This window comes from Stomoxys calcitrans, chromosome 2 (assembly GCF_963082655.1).
Source record: "Stomoxys calcitrans chromosome 2, idStoCalc2.1, whole genome shotgun sequence".
Classification (NCBI taxonomy): Eukaryota; Metazoa; Arthropoda; class Insecta; order Diptera; family Muscidae; genus Stomoxys; species Stomoxys calcitrans.
In genome coordinates this window covers 87,531,194-87,550,046 of record NC_081553.1, presented here as the reverse complement: position 1 = coordinate 87,550,046, position 18,853 = coordinate 87,531,194, and the positions used below count along the sequence as shown (strand labels likewise).

General features: G+C 38.9%; 1 protein-coding gene across 2 annotated transcripts in view; it reads right to left on the bottom strand.

Annotated features, from left to right (window-relative positions):
• Positions 1-16,385, bottom strand: part of LOC106080795 (uncharacterized) — an 857,102-nt gene extending 840,717 nt beyond the window's left edge. Inside the window, exon 1 of one of the 2 annotated variants that reach the window (XM_059361859.1) lies at positions 16,321-16,385. The gene's annotated coding sequence lies outside the window, so the exon portion shown is untranslated. Of the gene's footprint in view, positions 1-12,550; positions 12,747-16,320 lie in introns of those variants that run through there. The other variant, XM_059361858.1, reaches the window with a different exon arrangement.
• Between the last annotated feature and the right edge of the window lie 2,468 nt (positions 16,386-18,853).

Here is an 18,853-nt window from a genome sequence, read left to right as displayed (position 1 = left end):
CGTTATGGCCCGGCACCCAAACGATGCGGATTATGCCATCCTCGGAGAAGGCGTTAATCTCCTTCTTACACTGCAAGACTATTCGTGACCTTACAGTTCTGGTTGTCATTGCCCTTACGGCAATTTTACTGCCCGTAAAGATGATCACACTCGACGTCCACGCGTTAGCACCACACCACCTCACTCATTCCGTGGTCGCCCGGATTTTCGCCTGCAGGACCGTATGATGGTCAGGCAGTCTAAAACAGATCTCAGTTCCTGGGTTCTCAATTTAAACTCCCAGGCCCACTCTGTTCTCTAGCTTTGTTTCATCCGTATAACATAATTTTTCAGATGACCAAAACTGTGCCGCTGGCAGCAGTGCTTCGCACTCGATCTCTAGGTTCATCTCAGGTATCCGATCGGAATCCTCTTTCCTTCCTTCCAGGTCTCCTATCGTCGCCTCGATTATACGGCGATGGTATGACCTGCTATCATCCTCAATCCATTATCCCATCGCTTTAAGTCTCATAGCCGCAGTGGCACCCTCTGTATGTCAATGGGACGAATATCTAGAATGGTTTCAGTGATCCTCATCGCGCCGCCTATGTCAAGACAACATGTTCTCTGTACCTGTTGTATGATCTTCATGTTGGACTTTTTCTCCATCGCAGTTCACCAAACTACTGAGGCGTAAGTAAGAATTGGTGTAATCACGCTCATGTTGAGCCAGTGGACTATCCTCGGATTCGGGGCCCATTTCGAGCCGTCTATACCCAACCCTATAAAGTATATATATTCTTGATCGTCGGAAAATCTAAGACGATCTAGCAATGTCCGTACGTCTGTCTGTTGAAATTACGCTATAGTCTTTACAAATAGAGATATGGAGCTGAAACTTTGCACAGACTTTTTTTTTTTTTTTTGTATAAGCTGGTTAAGTTCGAAGACCGAACCGCCTATTTAGGGTCTTATGCCCATAAAAGCCACATTTATTGTCCGCTTTTGCTCAAATATGGGACAGTGAAATGTGCGTGACCAGATTTGGATATAACTGCCATATAGACCGATTTCTCGATTTAAGGTCTTGAGCCCATATACGGCGCATTTATTGTCCGATTTTTGGAACAGTGAGTTGTGTTTGGCTCTTCGACATCGTTCTGCAATTTGGCCCATATCGGTTCAGATTTGTATATAGCTGCCATATAGACCGATCTTTCGATTTAAGGTTTTGGACGTATAAAAAGCGCATTTATTGTCCCATGTCGCCGAAATTTGGGACAGTGAGTTGTCTTAGGCCCTTTGACATCGCCTTCCATTTTGGCCTAGATCAGTTTAGATTTGGATATAGCTGCCATAAAGACCACTCGACCACTCGAAGATCACTCGATGTAAAGTCTTGGCCCCCTAAGAGACGCATTTATAATCCTACTAGCTGACCCGGGCCCGCTACGCTGCGCTTTCTTTTACTTTATATGGAACAAAAGTTTCCTTGGAATACTTGGCCCTGAAAAAAATATCAACATCTTGCTCTTCCCCATATTGCCATTGGCTTCAGAGGAATTTACAGGATGAGGCGTCCCCCAAACACATGGCCCCAAAATAGGTTATCAAATTCGTTTTCTAATCTGAAATACCTTTCATTTGAGCCACATTTTGGCATGGTCGAAAAATTTTTTTCCTTTGTGGGTGTTTTGGGAAGGGGGTGATGCCCTAAATACATGGTCCTACATTTGGATATCAAATTCGTATTCCTCTCCCGAATACCTTTATTTGAGCCCCATATTGCGATGGTGACTAAAAAATTTTTGTTTGTGGGGTATTTTGGGAAAAGAGTAGACCCCCAGATAATTGGTCCCAAAAATGGGTATCAATTCTTGCTCTACCCCCAAATACCTTTCATTTAAGCTCCACATAGACATGGTCGATAAATATGTGCGATATAGGGGTGTTTTGGGAATTGGAGTGGTCTCCCCAAACACTAAGCCCTGAAAATATATCAGCAACGTGCTCTATTCTCGTATATCTATATATGATTTATTTGAACCCCATATTGCCATTGGCCTCAAAATTGGATATCAAATTCGTTTTCTAATCTCATTTAAACTTCTTATTGCAAAAGTCAGCAAATATGTCTGGTTTGGGGTATTGGCCCTAAAAACTATGAATATATAGTTCCACTCTCTTTAAGACCCAAACTGTCTTGGTGAGCAAATATGTCCTATTTGGGGGTTGTTATGGTGGTGGGACGTTCGCTAGACAGTTGGCCCCTAATGTTGATATCAGATACATGGTCTGCTCCCACATACCTTTAATTTAAGCCCCATATTTTCATAGTCGGTAAACATGACTGACTTGGGGGGTGTTTTGTGGGATGGACGGCCACTCAGTGAGTTGGCCTTGAATATATATATCGGATTCATGTTCCACTTTAAAAACCCTCTTTTTGAGCCTCATATTGCAATAGTCAGCAAATGTTTACTATTTGGGTGGTGTTGTGGGGGTGGCGTGGCCCCATAGACACTTTTCCCGAATATTGATATCAAAGTCGTGCTTTACTCCCAAAGACCTTTCATTGGAGCCCCATATTGCTATGGTCGTAAATTTGTCCCCTTTGGGGGATATTTTTGGTGAGAGTCGGCCCCCTTAACACTTGGTCCCATATTTGGATATCAGATTCATATTCTATATTCAAATACCTTTTATTTAAGTCCCATATTCCCATGGTCAGTAAATAAGTCCTGTTTGGGGGGGTGTTTTGGGAAAGGGGTGGACCCCCAGAAACGTGGTCCCACATTTGGATATCAGATTCGTATTCTACCCGGAAATACCTTCCATTTGAGTCCCATATTGCCATGGTCGCTAAATATGTCCGATTTATGTGTGTTTTGGGGCTTGGGGTGCTTCCCGATCCGACAATTGGATATCAGATACGTTTTCTTATCCTAAATACCTTTCATTTAAATCCCACATTGTCGTGATTGGTCTAAATATATGTGTGGTAGGTATTAGGGTGGGGCAGCCCCAAAAGGTACCCCATCCGAAATTTGGATACCAAATTTTTATTTCTAGGGTACTATATGAAAGCACACAAAATTTCGCTTAAATGGCACCACCCATCTCCGAGAGTTGGCGTTTCTGGAAATTATGGTAAGGGGGAGGGTCCGTGCCGAATGTGGTCCAAATCGGATCATATTTCGATATACCTGCTATGGGGACATAAGCTATGCATTTTTCACCGGATTATGGCGAAAGGTGGTTTAGATATACAACCGAGGCCTATATTAAAATCACTTTTTCGCTTGATATAATACTTCTCCAAAGGCACCACCTCAGTTCAGATGTCTGCTTTTTAAATATGTTTTTTAAGTTTTTTAAGATTACATTTTACCATACACCCTATGATATGCTTAAATAAAATAAGTATGTAACACATCACATATAGGCTTTATCCATTCACTCCGTTTGCAATATACGAAATTAATGCCTCCATTTAAATTTGTTAAGCCCAAGTAAATTGACATAATTAAAAGTTTTAATGGAATTGAACATCTCTCCCATTTCCGATACGTTGGGGTAAACGTGAGTCAGGAGCCAGAATGGCATCGTGTCAGATTCATCAAACAAATGGCATTTTGCCTGAACCTTGAAATTTTGTAATTATTGAAGTGAAACACGTTGTTGCGAAAAAACGATGATGTACAAAAAAAATATAGAATTCGAATTGATGCAAAAGAAAAAAAAATTAAGCCAGGTTAATTAAACTTTTTCAAATGACAATTTTGTACAGCAAACACGCACACAAACAGTCAAACACACAAGGATATCTGCTGCTGAAATATATCACTGAGCTTTGACAAATTTCAGTGGATATACATGTAGAGATTCGAAGGATGTCAATTCACGATACATACATACATATATACATATGTGGGCAATATTTATTAATTAGTTTTTTCCTTCCTCTCCCACTATTTTAGAGGGAGGAGAGAGATTTATGACAAATTTTATAATTTCAATCCTTTGTGACAACACTAGTGAAGTAATACAAATGATTATGGGATTAAAGTTTTGAATTTTACCAAATTAGTAAAGAGAAAACTTGCAAAGATATGAAAATAAATATTTGGGAAAGTATCTAAGAAAGATTGTCTTTGAAAAGTAATTTTGCCAAAGCTTTCTTTGTAACCAAATTTCGTCTTAAGTGCTTATTTCTATTTAAACCCAAAATCCTTTTGTAAAGAACTCTTAAAAGGGAGAACTCTAAAAAGGCAGTAATGTTAACAAGTAAAAGAGTGCTAAGTTCGGCCGGGCCGAATCTTATACACCCTCCACCATGGATCGCGTTTATCGAACTCTTTCCATAGTATCTCTTTTTAGGCAAACAAAGGATAAACGAAAAGAATTTCTATGATATTGGAACAATATTAAGCTATGGTTCATTTCGGACCATAATTGAATTGATTATTGGAGACCATAGTAGAAGTCATTGTGTAAAATTTTAGCCAAATCTAGTAAGAATTGCGCACTTTAGGTGCTGAAGAAGTGAAAAAGGGAGATCGGTTTATAGGGGAGCTCTATTAGGCTCTAAACCGATTCATACCATATTCGACACATATGTTAAAGGTCATGAGAGAAGCCATTGCACAAAATTTCAGGCTCAAGAAGTCAAGACCGCAGATCGGTTTATATGGCAGCTATACCCGGATATGGAACGATTTGAACCATACTTAGCACATCAGCTGATAGTTATAACAAAACAATCCATGCAAAATTTCAGGCAAATCGGATAATAATTGCGCCCTCTAGTGGCTCAAGAAGTCAAGACCGCAGATCGGTTTATATGGCAGCTATACCCGGATATGGAACGAATTGAACCATGCTTAGCACATCAGCTGAAAGTCATAACAAAACACCTCATGCAAAATTTCAGCCAAATCGGATAAGAATTGCGCCCTCTAGCGGCTCAAGAAGTCAAGATCCCAGATCGGTTTATATGGCAGCTATACCCGGATATGGAACGATTTGAACCATACTCAGCACATCAGCTGAAAGTCATAACAAAACACCTCATGCAAAATTTCAGCCCAATCGGATAATAATTGCGCCCTCTAATGGCTCAAGAAGTCAAGACCGCAGATCGGTTTATATGGCAGCTATACCCGGATATGGAACGATTTGAACCATACTTAGCACATCAGCTGAAAGTCATAGCAAAACTTCTCATGCAAAATTTCAGCCAAATCGGATAAGAATTGCGCCCTCCAGCGGCTCAAGAAGTCAAGATCCCAGATCGGTTTATATGGCAGCTATACCCGGAAATGGAACGATTTGAAGCATACTCAGCACATCAGCTGAAAGTCATAACAAAACACCTCATGCAAAATTTTAGCCAAATTGGATAATAATTGCGCCTTCTAGTGGCTCAAGAATTCAAGACCCCAGATCGGTTTATATGAGAGCTATATCAGGTTATGGACCGATTTGAACCATTCATAATACAGTTGTTGGAAGTCATAACAAAAAATCAAGTGCTAAATTACAGCCAAATCGGATAGGAATTGCTCACTCTAGACGCTCAAGAAGTCAAGACCCCACATAGGTTTATATGACAGCTAACTCAGGTTATGGACCGATTTCAACCATCCTCAGCACAGTTGTTAGAAGTCATAAAAAACACCTCATGCAAAATTTCAGCCAAATCAAATAAGAATTGCGCCCTCTAGCGGCTCAAGAATTCAAGATCCCAGATCGGTATATATGGCAGCTATATAAAAACGTGGACCGTTATAGCCCATTTAAAATCCCAACCGACCTACACTAATAAGAAGTATTTGTAAAAAATTTCAAGCGACTAGCTATACTCCTACGAAAGTTAGCCTGCTTTCGATAGACAGACGGACGGATGGACATGGCTAGATCGACTTAAAATGTCATGACAATACATTATGGGCTCTTAGACGAATATTTCGAGGAGTTACAACCGGAATGACGAAATTAGTGTACCCCCATCCTATGGTGGAGGGTATAAAAATCAATTTGTGTTTGTTTGTAAGTTTGTTTTTGTGTTCCTTATAGAAACAGAAACGACTGAACCGATTTTCTTGAAATTTTCGCTGATGGTGCATAATGATCCCGTGGTGAAAATGTGGTAATACATTTATTGATATATGAAGGGGGAGCGGACCCTCCCCCTTACCCTAATTTCCAGAAACGTGAGGTCTCTGAGATAAGTGGTGCGATTCAAGCGAGATTTGTTGAGCTCTCATATAGTACCCTAAAAATAAAAATTTTGGTATCCAAATTTCAGATGGGGTACCTAGGGGGGCTGCCCCACCCTAAACCTACCAAACATATATTTACATCAATCACGACAATATGGGACTCCAATGAAAGGTATTTCGGATAAGAAAACGTATCTGATGTACAATTGTTGGACCAAGTGCTAGGGGGACCACCCCAACCCCCAAAACATCCCTAAATCGGACATATTTAACGACCATGGGAATATGGACTCAAAAGAAAGGTATTTGCGAGTAGAATACGAATCTGATATCCAAATGTGGGACCACTTTTTGGGGGTCCACCCCTTTCCCAAAACACCCCCCAAACAGGACTTATTTACTGACCATGGGAATATGGGGCTTAAATAAATGGTATTTGAGTGTAGAATTAGAATCTGATATCCAAATATGAGACCAAGTGTTTGGGGGGCGGTCTCTCACGAAAAACATCCCCCAAAGGGGACAAATTTACGACCATCGCAATATGGGGCTCTAATGAAAGGTACTTGGGAGTAAAGCACGAATTTGATATCAATATTCGGGAAAAGTGTATGGGGCCACACCGCCCCACAACACCACCCAAATAGTAAGTATTTGCTGACTATTGCAATATGTGGCTCAAATAAGAGGGTTTTTAAAGTGGAACACGAATCCGATATATATTTTCACGGCCAACTCACTGAGTGGCCGCCCATCCCACAAAACACCCCAAGACGGTCATGTTTGCTGACTATGGAAATATGGGGCTCAAATTAAAGGTATGTGGAGTAGACCACGTATCTGATATCAACATTAGGGGGCAACTGTCAAGCGGACGTCCCAACACCATAACATCCCCCAAATAGGACATATTTGCTCACCAAGACAAATTGGGTCTTAAAGACAGTGGGAGCACGACATTCATATTGGGTTGCCCAAAAAGTAATTGCGGATTTTTTAAAAGAAAGTAAATGCATTTTTAATAAAACTTAGAATGAACTTTAATCAAATATACTTTTTTTACACTTTTTTTCTAAAGCAAGCTAAAAGTACCAGCTGATAACTGACAGAAGAAAGAATGCAATTACAGAGTCCCAAGCTGTGAAAAAATTTGTTTACGCCGACTATATGAAAAATCCGCAATTACTTTTTGGGCAACCCAATAGTTTTAGGGGCCCATACCCCAAATCGGACATATCTGCTGACTTTTGCAATAAGAGGTTTAAATGAGATTGGAAAACTAATTTGATATCCAATTTTGAGTGCAATGGAAGTATGGGGTTCAAATAAATGATATAAAGATATATGAGAATAGAGCACGTTGCTGATATATTTTCCGGGCTTAGTGTTTGGGGGACCACCCGTAATCCCCAAAACACCCCTAAATCGGGCATATTTACCGACCCCGCCAATGTGGGGCTTAAATGAAAGGAATTGGGGGGTAAAGCAAGAATTGATACCAATTTTCAGGGCCAATTTTCTGGGGGTTTACTCCTTTCCCGAAATATCTCACAAACAGCAATATTTTTAGTGACCATCGCAATATAGGGCTCAAATAAAGGTATTTGGGAGTAGAATACGAATTTGATATCCAAATGTAGGACCATGTATTCATGGCATCACCCCTTCCCCAAAACACCCCCAAAGGAAAAAAATTTTCGACCATGCCAATATGTGGCTCATATGAAAGGTATTTGAGATTAGAAAACAAATTTGTAACCTATTATGGGGCCATGTGTTTGGGGGACGCCTCATACTGTAAACTTCTCTTAAGCCAATGACAATATGGGGTTCAAATAAATGGTATTTCAGAAAAGAGCACGATGCTGATATTTTTTTAGGGCCAAGTGCCTGGGGGACCACCTCTCCCCCGAAAACACCACTAAATCAGACATCATCAGAAAATCGGGTCGAAATTAAGTATTTTAAGAATGGAGTACACCTTACATCCAAATTTAAATTCGTAGACCAATAAAGATCATGTGGGATTCAGATAAAGGCACTTATATTGTTAAACTGTTAGACAAGTTTTCATGGTATTTCACTAAAAGCTCTTTAATTGTCGAAAATAAATATTCCAAGGAAACTTTTGTTCCGTATAAAGTAAAAGAAGGCGCAGCGGAGCTGTCACGGGTCAGCTAGCCTTTTATAAAAAACATATTATTAAACTTTTTCTAAAGACTAAATTTTAATGATTTTTTAGCGAAACTCTCTAAATACAAACTAACCTCATGATTACTTTTTAAAACCAAAATTTAAATTTTGCATAAACATTTTTAAAGCCTTTTTATTATGCCTATCTGTCCCCAACAACATTTTCCTAAAACCATTACTTCTGATCCTCGATTCTGTTGTCAGATTTTGATGAAATTTTATCTCTATATATCAAAGAGACGCGTGATTGCCTGACTGGCTGATCGACTTTTCAACCCCCAGCCCAAACAGCTAAAGCTAGAGTTATGAAATTTGGCACGAATGTGGGTCTTTGGTCGGAGGCTCGCGATAAGACGGGGTTTTTTGATAATTTTAAGTTTAGGTTCAAAAAAGTACGAAATGGTGACTTTTTAACCAGCGTGAACGGATGGGGCTAGAATTGTGATTTTGGGCTCAAATTAAAGAGCGTCTCTAAAAAATAAAATTTGGAGACAAAGATTTCCCGTAAATGGGAAAAATGGTACGTTTAGTGCCAAAATTGGTACGTTTTGGTACCTTGCTTGCCAATTGAGCTGGATCTTTAAATTTTGAAATTGAGTTACACTATGGCAACTTAAATTAAGATGCCAAAAGAGTTTTTGGACCTTTAGGTAGAAAAAAGTGACAAAAAATGTACGGATTAGATTAACTTTGCATAGGGCGAACGGGTAGAGCTAGAACTTCGAAATTTGGCTTAAATGATTGGGGGTGGATAGAAAAAATATGAAAAATAGTAATGGAAACAGAAGAAATGTACGTTATGTACCGTATTTGGTACCATTTTAGCCCTTTTTAAGGAATGAAATAGAGCTCTGAAATTTAATATGTAAATTCTACTACGAAATGTATGTAGGCTGACTAAGTGATTTGTTAACAAATCATACATTTTGGTACCAAAAAGTACGAAATAGCTTATTACTTTTACAGCGAAAGGAGAAGGGTAGAATTAAAAAATTATCGATGTCTTGATAAATATACGATAAGTTGTACCAAATATGATATGTTGAAATCGTACCAAGAGTGGTACGTACTTAAGTACTCAAGTGCTATAATTGGTACTATTTAGAACTTTCTTTATAGATATTCGCACATTTTTTGTACGTTCAACGTACAAAATGGTACTTTATTTACGTATCGGGCTAAAGATCTCAAAATTGCGTTATAGTTACACTTTGACAGTATTTATCGGCCGACTAGGTCCAGGTTTTTTTTTCAATTCGTACATTTAGGCACTAAAACTTTCAAAATGTTCTTTCTTGACGGATAAGGCTAAAGTTATTACAATTGCGATACAGTTACACCTTGGTATTGGGTGTATCATTGGGGGGCTGCGAAGCGACCGGGCATATGCTAATGAATTCATAATAATTTAGATAATTTATAATGACGTAGCATTTTTTCCAAATATTTTGAATTTTAAAAATTTTTGAAAAATAAACTTTTTATCTCCTAAGCCTCTATAACAAAAAAATATTTTTTTTAATGTTTTATGACCATTAAGCGAAGAAAGCTGCATTTCATGATTTTGGCATAAAATAGAACCTGCTGTCAAAAGAAGTAGAATTATTGACATAAATTTATTTTGTAAAAGAAACCATCAAATGCAATAGGACATTAAAAAGGATTCTAGAAATCTAACTCCAAATTTTTATAAATTTTTTCGTTTGATTTGTGGGATATAAAATAATGCCGATTTTCGACAAGCCAATCTTCCCCCCAAAACATGACATGAAAAATTGTGGTAACTGGTTTCAGTCGCCTACTTTACGCCAATCCAAATTGCATTACGATACCTCTTTCCTAACTCGAGCTCGAATGTTTCTAAGGCAGCTCTATTCTTGAGTATTTTTCGTCGTTAATCGAACCTGGGTACACGGAGCAGCAACAAGAGACGATGCCGTTTTCTAGCGTTCGAAGCCATTAACACAACTTTCAAAATATATTTGCACTGTGTTGGCAATCAGTGTAAAATTCAGCTCTGACTTTATGAGCAAATGTCACCTCTAATGTGTCAGTTCCTGCACCCAATAGCTACCACAATTTTCAAAAAAAAAAAACAAGTAAAAAGGCGTTAAGTTCGGCCGGGCCGAACTTTGGATACCCACCACCTCGGGTATATATGTAAACCACCTTTCATTAAAATTCGGTGAAAATTTCATACCTTATGACCCATATCAGTTATATCAAAACATGTTCCGATTTGGACCAAATACTAATAAGTACAGTAGCTATATCTAAAAATTAACCGATCTGAACCATATACGAGACGGATGTTGAAAAGCCTAACATAAGTTACTATGTAAAATTTCAGTGAAATCGGATTATAAATGCGCTTTTTATGGGGCAAAGACTTTAAATCGAGAGATCGGTCTACATGGCAGGTATTTTCAAATCTGGGTCGATCTGGGCAAAATTGAAGAAGGACGTCGAAGAGCCTAACTAAACTCACTGTCTCAAATTTCAGCGACATCGGACAATAAATGCGTCTTTATGGCCCCAAAACCTAAAACATAGATATCGGTCTATATGGCAGTTATATCTAAATTTGGACCGATCTGTGCGATATAGCAGATGTATGTCAAGGGGCTTAACTTAACTCACTTTCCCAAATTTCGGCGACATCGGACAATAAATGAGCATTTTATGGGCCCAAAACCTTAAATCAAGAAATCGGTCTATATAGCAGCTATATCCAAATCTGAAACGATCTGGGCCAAATTGAAGAAAGATGTCGAGAGGCCTAACGCAACTCACTGTCCGAAATTTCAGAAAAATCGGGTAATAAATATACCATAGATCGGAGGATCGGTCTATATGGCAGCTATATCCAAATCTGAACCGATCTGAGCCAAATTGACAAAGGATGTCGAAGGGCCTTACAAAACTCACTGTCCCAAATTTCAGCAAAATCGCGTAATAAATGTGGCTTTTATGGGCCTAACACCGTAAATCGGAGGATCGGTCTATATGGCAGCTATATCCAAATCTGAACCGATCTGGACCAAATTGACAAAGGATGTCGAAGGGCCTAACACAACTCACTGTCCCGATTTTCAGCGGAATCGGATAAAAAATGTGGCTTTTATGGCCCTTAGACCCTAAATCGGAGGGTCGGTCTATATGGCAGCTATATCCAAATCTGAACCGATCTGAGCCAAATTGACAAAGGATGTCGAAGGGCCTAACACAACTCACGGTCCCAAATTTCAGCAAAATCGCATAATTAATATGGCTTTTATGGGCCTAAGACCCTAAATCGGAGGATCGGTCGATATGGCAGCTATATCCAAATCTGGACCGATCTGAGCCAAATTGACGAAGGATGTCGAAGGGCCTAACAAAACTCACTTTTCGAAATTTCAGCAAAATCGGATAATAAATGTGGCTTTTATGGGCCTAAGACCCTAAATCGGCGGATCGGTCTATATGGGGGCTATATCAAGATATAGTCCGATATAGCCCATCTTCGAACTTAACCTGCTTATGGACAAAAAAAGAATCTGTGCAAAATTTCAGCTCAATATCTCAATTTTTAAAGACTGTAGCGTGATTTCAACAGACAGACGGACAGACGGACGGACATGCCTAGATCGTCTTAGATTTTTACGCTGATCAAGAATATATATACTTTATAGGGTCGGAAATGGATATTTCGATGTGTTGCAAACGGAATGACAAAATGAATATACCCCCATCCTTCGGTGGTGGGTATAAAAAAACTAAATTGAGCTATCTGTACTAATCTCGCACTAACAAGAATTTTGGCAATTTTCGATTTTGAAAAAATGTGGGGTGGGCCCCCCAAAATAAAATCCTGGCTACGTTCCTGATCCCAAGCAAACTCTTGGTTTTAATTGTGTGCTCGTCACTAATAAAGACACATTCCCACACACACACTTCTTTTTCGTTTTTTTGACTAAGCAATAAACACGCAGTGTTGCCAAGTCGAAAAATCTCGGAAATAATTGTGGTACTACTTTACAAACAGTAAGCCTTGGTTGAAAAAATATCAACAAAAACTACAATAATTAGATTCAAAATATGTTGTGAAAAACCCCAAAATTAAAGAGCTGGAAAGCCGATTACATTCCTTTAAACCTTAAATTTAAACTCACCAATGAGATGGCTCTTTTGTGGTTTTTTCTTTGTCGTTTTCAAGTACCGCGGCGAACAAACGAACGCCCGAATTTACGAAGCAAGGGAAAAATTTACGGCGACAAACACATTACGCACACACGCACAAATTCCAAATAAAGAAGTTTTTGCTTTTCATGTTTGATATTTACTTCAACAAATTCTGGCATTTTCAAGGTCTCAATTGTTTTTTTTTTTTTCTTATTAGGACACCGACACTCAATTACTTAATAAAGCAATACGCGACATATGAACCACCACAATCCGCGACTACCGATCAATGCAAGTAAATGACATGAACTAGATGCATCATGCAATTCACGGCAGTCAACAAGTGATAAAAATTTTTGGCAATATTTGTTGTTGTTGTATTGTCAAGAGAATTTTGTGAAATCAAAGTAAATAGAGGAAGAGAGCAAAGGTAGTAAACAGAGTTTGCGCTCTAATGAAGGAGAAACTAGGAGAGAGGATAGAAATATGTAAACAAAGTAAAGCAAAGCAAGCAAAAGCAAAAGATGAAATTGAAAGAAACGAGGGGGATGGTACTAATGCAAAATAGTGCTTACAAAGTAGTGTTTTAATTTTTTTTGGCAATATTTGTTGTTTTTGTATAGCCAACATCAACACAAAACAAGGAAGAGAACAATGGTAGTGAACGGAGTTTGCGCACTAAAGATAGAGAAAATAGGAGAGAGAATAGGATTTGGTGGTGCGGAGAATCGCTGAACTTAAAAAAATATGTAAACAAAAGCCAATAAGAAGAGCAAAAAACGAAATTGAAAAACACGATTGGTGCGTGTGAGGGGGGTGGTATTAATGCAAAGTAGTGTTTAAACTTTTTAGCAATATTTGTTGTTGTTGTATAGCCAAGAGATTTTGGTGAAGGAAAAAATAGGAGAGAGAATAGGATTTGGTGGTGCGGAGAATCGCTGAACAAAAAAAAATTTGTAAACAAAGGCTAATAAGAAGAGCGAAAGACGAAATTGAAAGAATCGATAGGTGCGTGTGAGGGGGGTGGTAGAGTAGTGTTTAAACTTTTTAGCAATATTTGTTGTTGTTGTACAGCCAAGAGATTTTGCTGAAATCAACGCAAACAAAGGAAGGGAGCAATGGTATTGAAATTAGTTTGAGCACTAAGAATGGGGAAACAAGGAGAGAGAATAGGATTTGGTGGTGCGGAGAATCGCTGAACTTAAAAAAAATATGTAAACAAAAGCAAAAGAAGAAATTGAAAAAAAAAACGATTGGCGTGTGAGGGGGGTGGTATTAATGCAAAGAAGTGTTCACTAGGTGTGTGCCAAGTTCTGTACTTATTTGATTCGAGTTGCATGTATGGATGGCTGTGTTTATGCAGTTTTCTTCTGAGTTAATGGTTGGTTGGACAGTTTTTCAATCACGAAGCCTTAATGAAGTGACGACTAATCCACCAAATTTAGCAATAATACAGTTTTACTAACTTATTAAATATTCTTCCAAGAGAGTTTTTATAAATACAAGACCTGGCACCCTGCGCTGTGCCTTCTTCTACAATATAAAGAATAAAAATTTCCTCATGCTTATAATCTGAACTTCTAGGTTTTATGGTCGCACTTTGGCTTTAAAGGTCGGTGTACAATATTGCAAAAAATTAGACTACAAGGAATTTGTTTGCAAAATCAACAAATGTAACAAACGAAAATTTGCTGGAAATGGGACAGCAGTCATTAAATACGGCAAATATTTTCTGTTTTTTTCAGATGGTAAAAAGTGATATGTGCCCTTAAAATATCTAAAATGTTTTAATTAGTTGTATATTACATCTTATATCTCCATTTTGTTATACCCACCACCAAAGGATTGGGACATATTCATTTTGTCATTCCGTTTGCAACACCTCGAAATATCCATTTGCGACCCTAAAAAGTATTTAAATTCCTTATCGTCGAAAAAATCTAAGACGATCTAGCTATGTCTGTCCGTCTGTCTGTTTAAATCACGCTATAGTCTTTACAAATACAAATTAAAGCCACATTTTTTATCCGATGTGGCTGAAATTTGGACAGTAAGTTGTGTAAGACCTCTCGGCATTCTTGTTCAAAACAGCACAAATCGGTCCCGATTTAGATATCGCTGCCATATAGACCGAATACCCGATCTAAAGTCTTGGGCAAATAAAAGCCACATTTATTGTCCAATTTCGCTGAAATTTGGGACAGTAAACAATGTTAAGGTCCTCAAAATTCTTATTTGAATTGGCCCAGATCGATCTAGATATAGATGCCATATAAACCGAACGCCCAATAAAAACTCTTGGGCCATAATAGGCGAATGTGTCGACCGATTTTGCTGAATTTGGGACAGCGAGTTATAATATTCCACTCAATATCCCTCTTCGATACGGCCCAGATCTATCCAGATTTTAAAGTAGCTGTCATATAGACCGATCTCTCGATATAAGTTCTTAGGAGTATATAAGCGAGTTTATTGTGAATTGTGGTACGCTGTTCGACGTTCGTAGCCCAGATCGGTCTATATAAAGATATAGCTGCTATTTAGACCGATCCCATCTTTATTGTCTTGGATCTATAAAATGGGCATTTATTGCCCGATTTCGCGGAAGGATGGAGGCTAAATCTTTTCCGGGGAGGTGCTTAGACCACCCCCAGAGGCCTTTCTACGTCTTAGAATTTGGCAAATACATTTTTTTTTGCACAGACGAATCCTATTGAAATTGAAAAAAAAACTGGTCAGATTTGAATGTAGCTGACATATATATGTTCGTCCGATTTTTGAGAAGTATTGCAATTAAGTAATCATTTCTTAACCGATTCTCTCGAAATTTGGCAGGAAAGGATTTTTATGAATATTAATGGTGAACTTCATACAAATCGGTCCAGATTTAGATACAGCTACCATATATGTATATCGCCCGATTTTAAATTCTATAGCCACTGCAAGCGCATTTACTGACCAATCTTGCCAAAATTTTCCACAACGCTTCCCTCTACGACTACGAATTTCAAGCGGCTAGATTTAATCCTTCGAAAGATAGCTTGCTTTCGCCAGACAGACGGACGGACATGGCTAGATCGATTTAAAATGTCACTATGATTGAGAATATAAATACTTTATGGGGTCTTAGATAATATTTCGAGGAGTTACAAACGAAATGACAAAATAAGTTTACCCCTATCCTATGGTGGAGGGTATAAAATAGGTAAAATACATGGAATCTCGTAAAGAGAATTTCAGCGCAGATTGTCGCATTCACTGTGTCATAGACAGATTGTCTTCGCGCATGAAAATAAGCGCCTTAGGTTTGTACACTGCCTCTAAAACCCTCGCTCAGTTGTGTGGCACTTTGTCATGGCCGGGGCTTTAAGGGGTTGGGATGACCACCAAACCCTTGATACCTGACGCCATATTTCTATGCCAGACTCGCTATGCCTTCCATCTTAGTCACCACATTGCCATGATCGTGTCTTTCGTCTCATTGCAAATTGCTGAGTTTCCGCTTTTTCTATTTAAAATTATTCCTAATTTTCGAGGCTTTTCTCTTCAGAAAAATCTATGGCAAAATACATTTCGATTGATGGTAATTTTATTAAACCCCATCAGACCGTTTGACCGTAATATGTAACACAAAATCGGTTTTATAAAACCCTTGACCATTTTAAAATATATATTATTTCGCGCCAACCAATTTCGTACAAAGAAACCCATGTTTAAGTAGCCAGCCAACTGTAGATAGGTATAGATTTTTTTAACTCACCTTTGAGATGACTCTACTGTGGGTTTTGTGTTATGTTTTCAAGTACCGTGGCAAACAAATGAACGGACGAACGAATATACGAGGGCAAGGGAAATAATTAGAGCGACAAACACATTACGCACATACGCACACACACGTACAAATTCCAACTTCAAAATTTTTTGCTTTTAATGTTTCATATTAACATACAACAAATTCTCTCAAGTCATTGTCTGAAATGTTTTCAATTTTTTTCTATTTAGAACACACACAAACATGGTATCGTTTAACACGCTACGCGACACATGCCAACCGAAATCCGCAACAACCGATCAATGCAAATAAATGACATAAACTAGATGCAGCATGCAATTTGGGGTAGTCAACAAGTGTTAAAAGTTTTTGGCAATTTTTGTTTTTGTTATTTTGGCAAGAAATTTTGGTGAAATCAAAGTAAATAGAAGAAGAGAGCAAAGGAGAGAGAATGGGATTAAGTGGTGTAGAGAATCGCTTGAACTCTACAAAAATAAATGCAAAACAAAGTCTAATAAGAAAAGCAAATGAAGAAAAAGGCGTGGAGGTGGGGGTTGGAGCAGGAGCAGTGCTCGCAAAGTAGTGTTTAAACTTTTGGTAAATATTTGTTTTTGTTGTATTGGCAAGAGATTTTGGTGAAATCAAAGTAAACAAGGAAAAAGAGCAATTATGCAATGGTAGTGAACGGGGTTTGCGCGGTAAAGAATGGTGAAAGTAAGAGAAAGAGAGGATAGGGTTTAATGCCGAAAAGAACCGCTCCACAAAACAAAGGCAAATAAGAAAAGCAAACGGAGAAATGATCGGAAAGAATGTGCGTGTGGGGGGAGATGGTATTTATACAAAGTAGTTCTCGCAAACTTTTTGGAAATATTTGTTTTTGCTGTATCCACAAGCGATGTTGTGAAAACCAAAGGGAACTGAGGAAGAGAGCAATGGTAGTAAACGGAGTTGCCGCACTTATGAATGGTGAACATAGAGAGAGATAGAGTATAGGGTTTAGTGCCGTAGAGAACCGCACAATAAATTCTTTAAACGATAGGTGAGTGTGAGGGTGGTGGTATTAATACAATGTAGTGGTCACAAAGTAGTGTTTGAACTTTTTGGAAATATTTGTTTTTGTTGTATCCGCAAGAGAATTTTGTGAAATCAAAGCAAACAAAGAAAAAGAGCAATAGTAGTAAACGGAGTGTGTGCACACTAATCAACTCTAAAAAACATGTAAACAAAGGCTAGTAAGAAAAGCAAAAGAAAAAAAAAGTAAGAAACGTTAGGTGCGTATGAGGGGGATGGTATGCAAAGTACTACTCACTGCGTATGAGGGGGATGGTATTAATGCAAAGTACAACTCACTGCGGTTGTGTTGTGCAAAGTTCTCTACTTATTAGATTCTATTTTTATATATGCATGCATATGCATACGATGCCCCTCCGTCATCATTGCTGCTGATTGCACTGTGGCTCTGTATGCCGCATTCTTGGCTTCATTAGCCATGGGTTCTTTGGGGGAGGCTTCCTGTACCCAAGTAAGGATTTCGACGCATTTTCCATGGAGTGGACAATGGATTGCCACTGCGCCGTTATTTCTTTGGGAGAAAGATTGGTTTCATCAAGCAGTTGGGTCAGAAGAGTGAAGCATGTCGTTGCCATCTGTTGTGTTTACAGCTTTTCAATGCCTTGCTTCCGTGCAGTGTGAAATCGTACGTTTTTTGCCACACTAAGACGGGTGCAAACCTTTGCTGTAACAAGGTAATGAACCGAATCGATGTTTACTCCTCGGATCGATCTTACATATAACACGCCGCGGCGAAGTCTTTTAGTATCAATCTATTATCGGAAGATTCTTCGTGTTGGCTACATTTTCCGACGGTTGGGCCAAAGATATTTTCCTTCCCTATTTTCGCATAAAAATCTCCCAGAACGATTTTAATATCATGGGCGGGACAGCGAGCATATTCCCTTTTTAGGCGCTCGTAGAAAATACCCTTGTCTGTTCATCCTTGTCTTCCATCGGGGGATGGGCTCACATAAGGTTGAAGTTGAAGAATTTGGCCTTTATGCGGCTAGCCTCCCTTCCTTTGGCCTTGCTAGCCTTGTTAGACCTTTGGCCTTGCTAGCCTCCCATCCACCGGTGTAAACCTGGAAGAAAGATATTTCAGTCTCCGATTAACCACAAATCCACAGCCTTATTCATGCCTCGTTTCATGGCAGCTATAATATAGCGCGTCATCTCGGTGTTGTTGTAGATCCCTTCCCGAGCCAGCGCACTTCCTTCCAGTGGGTACACTGCACCCTCTCTATAAAGAGTGCGGACATTCGAGGTGCAGATACGCAAAACATGGTCCTTAAAACGATTGCGGGGACCGTCAATATGGCTACCCAGATGACACAGCGGGGAGGTTTTGTGTCCACATTTGAGATGATGGCAGACCAAGATAAGCCTGGACTTTGCCAAGTTAATACCAAGGAGAACCGTTGCTTGTTTTCCAACATCGACAAGTCAACCTGAGCTCCTAGGGGCCTCA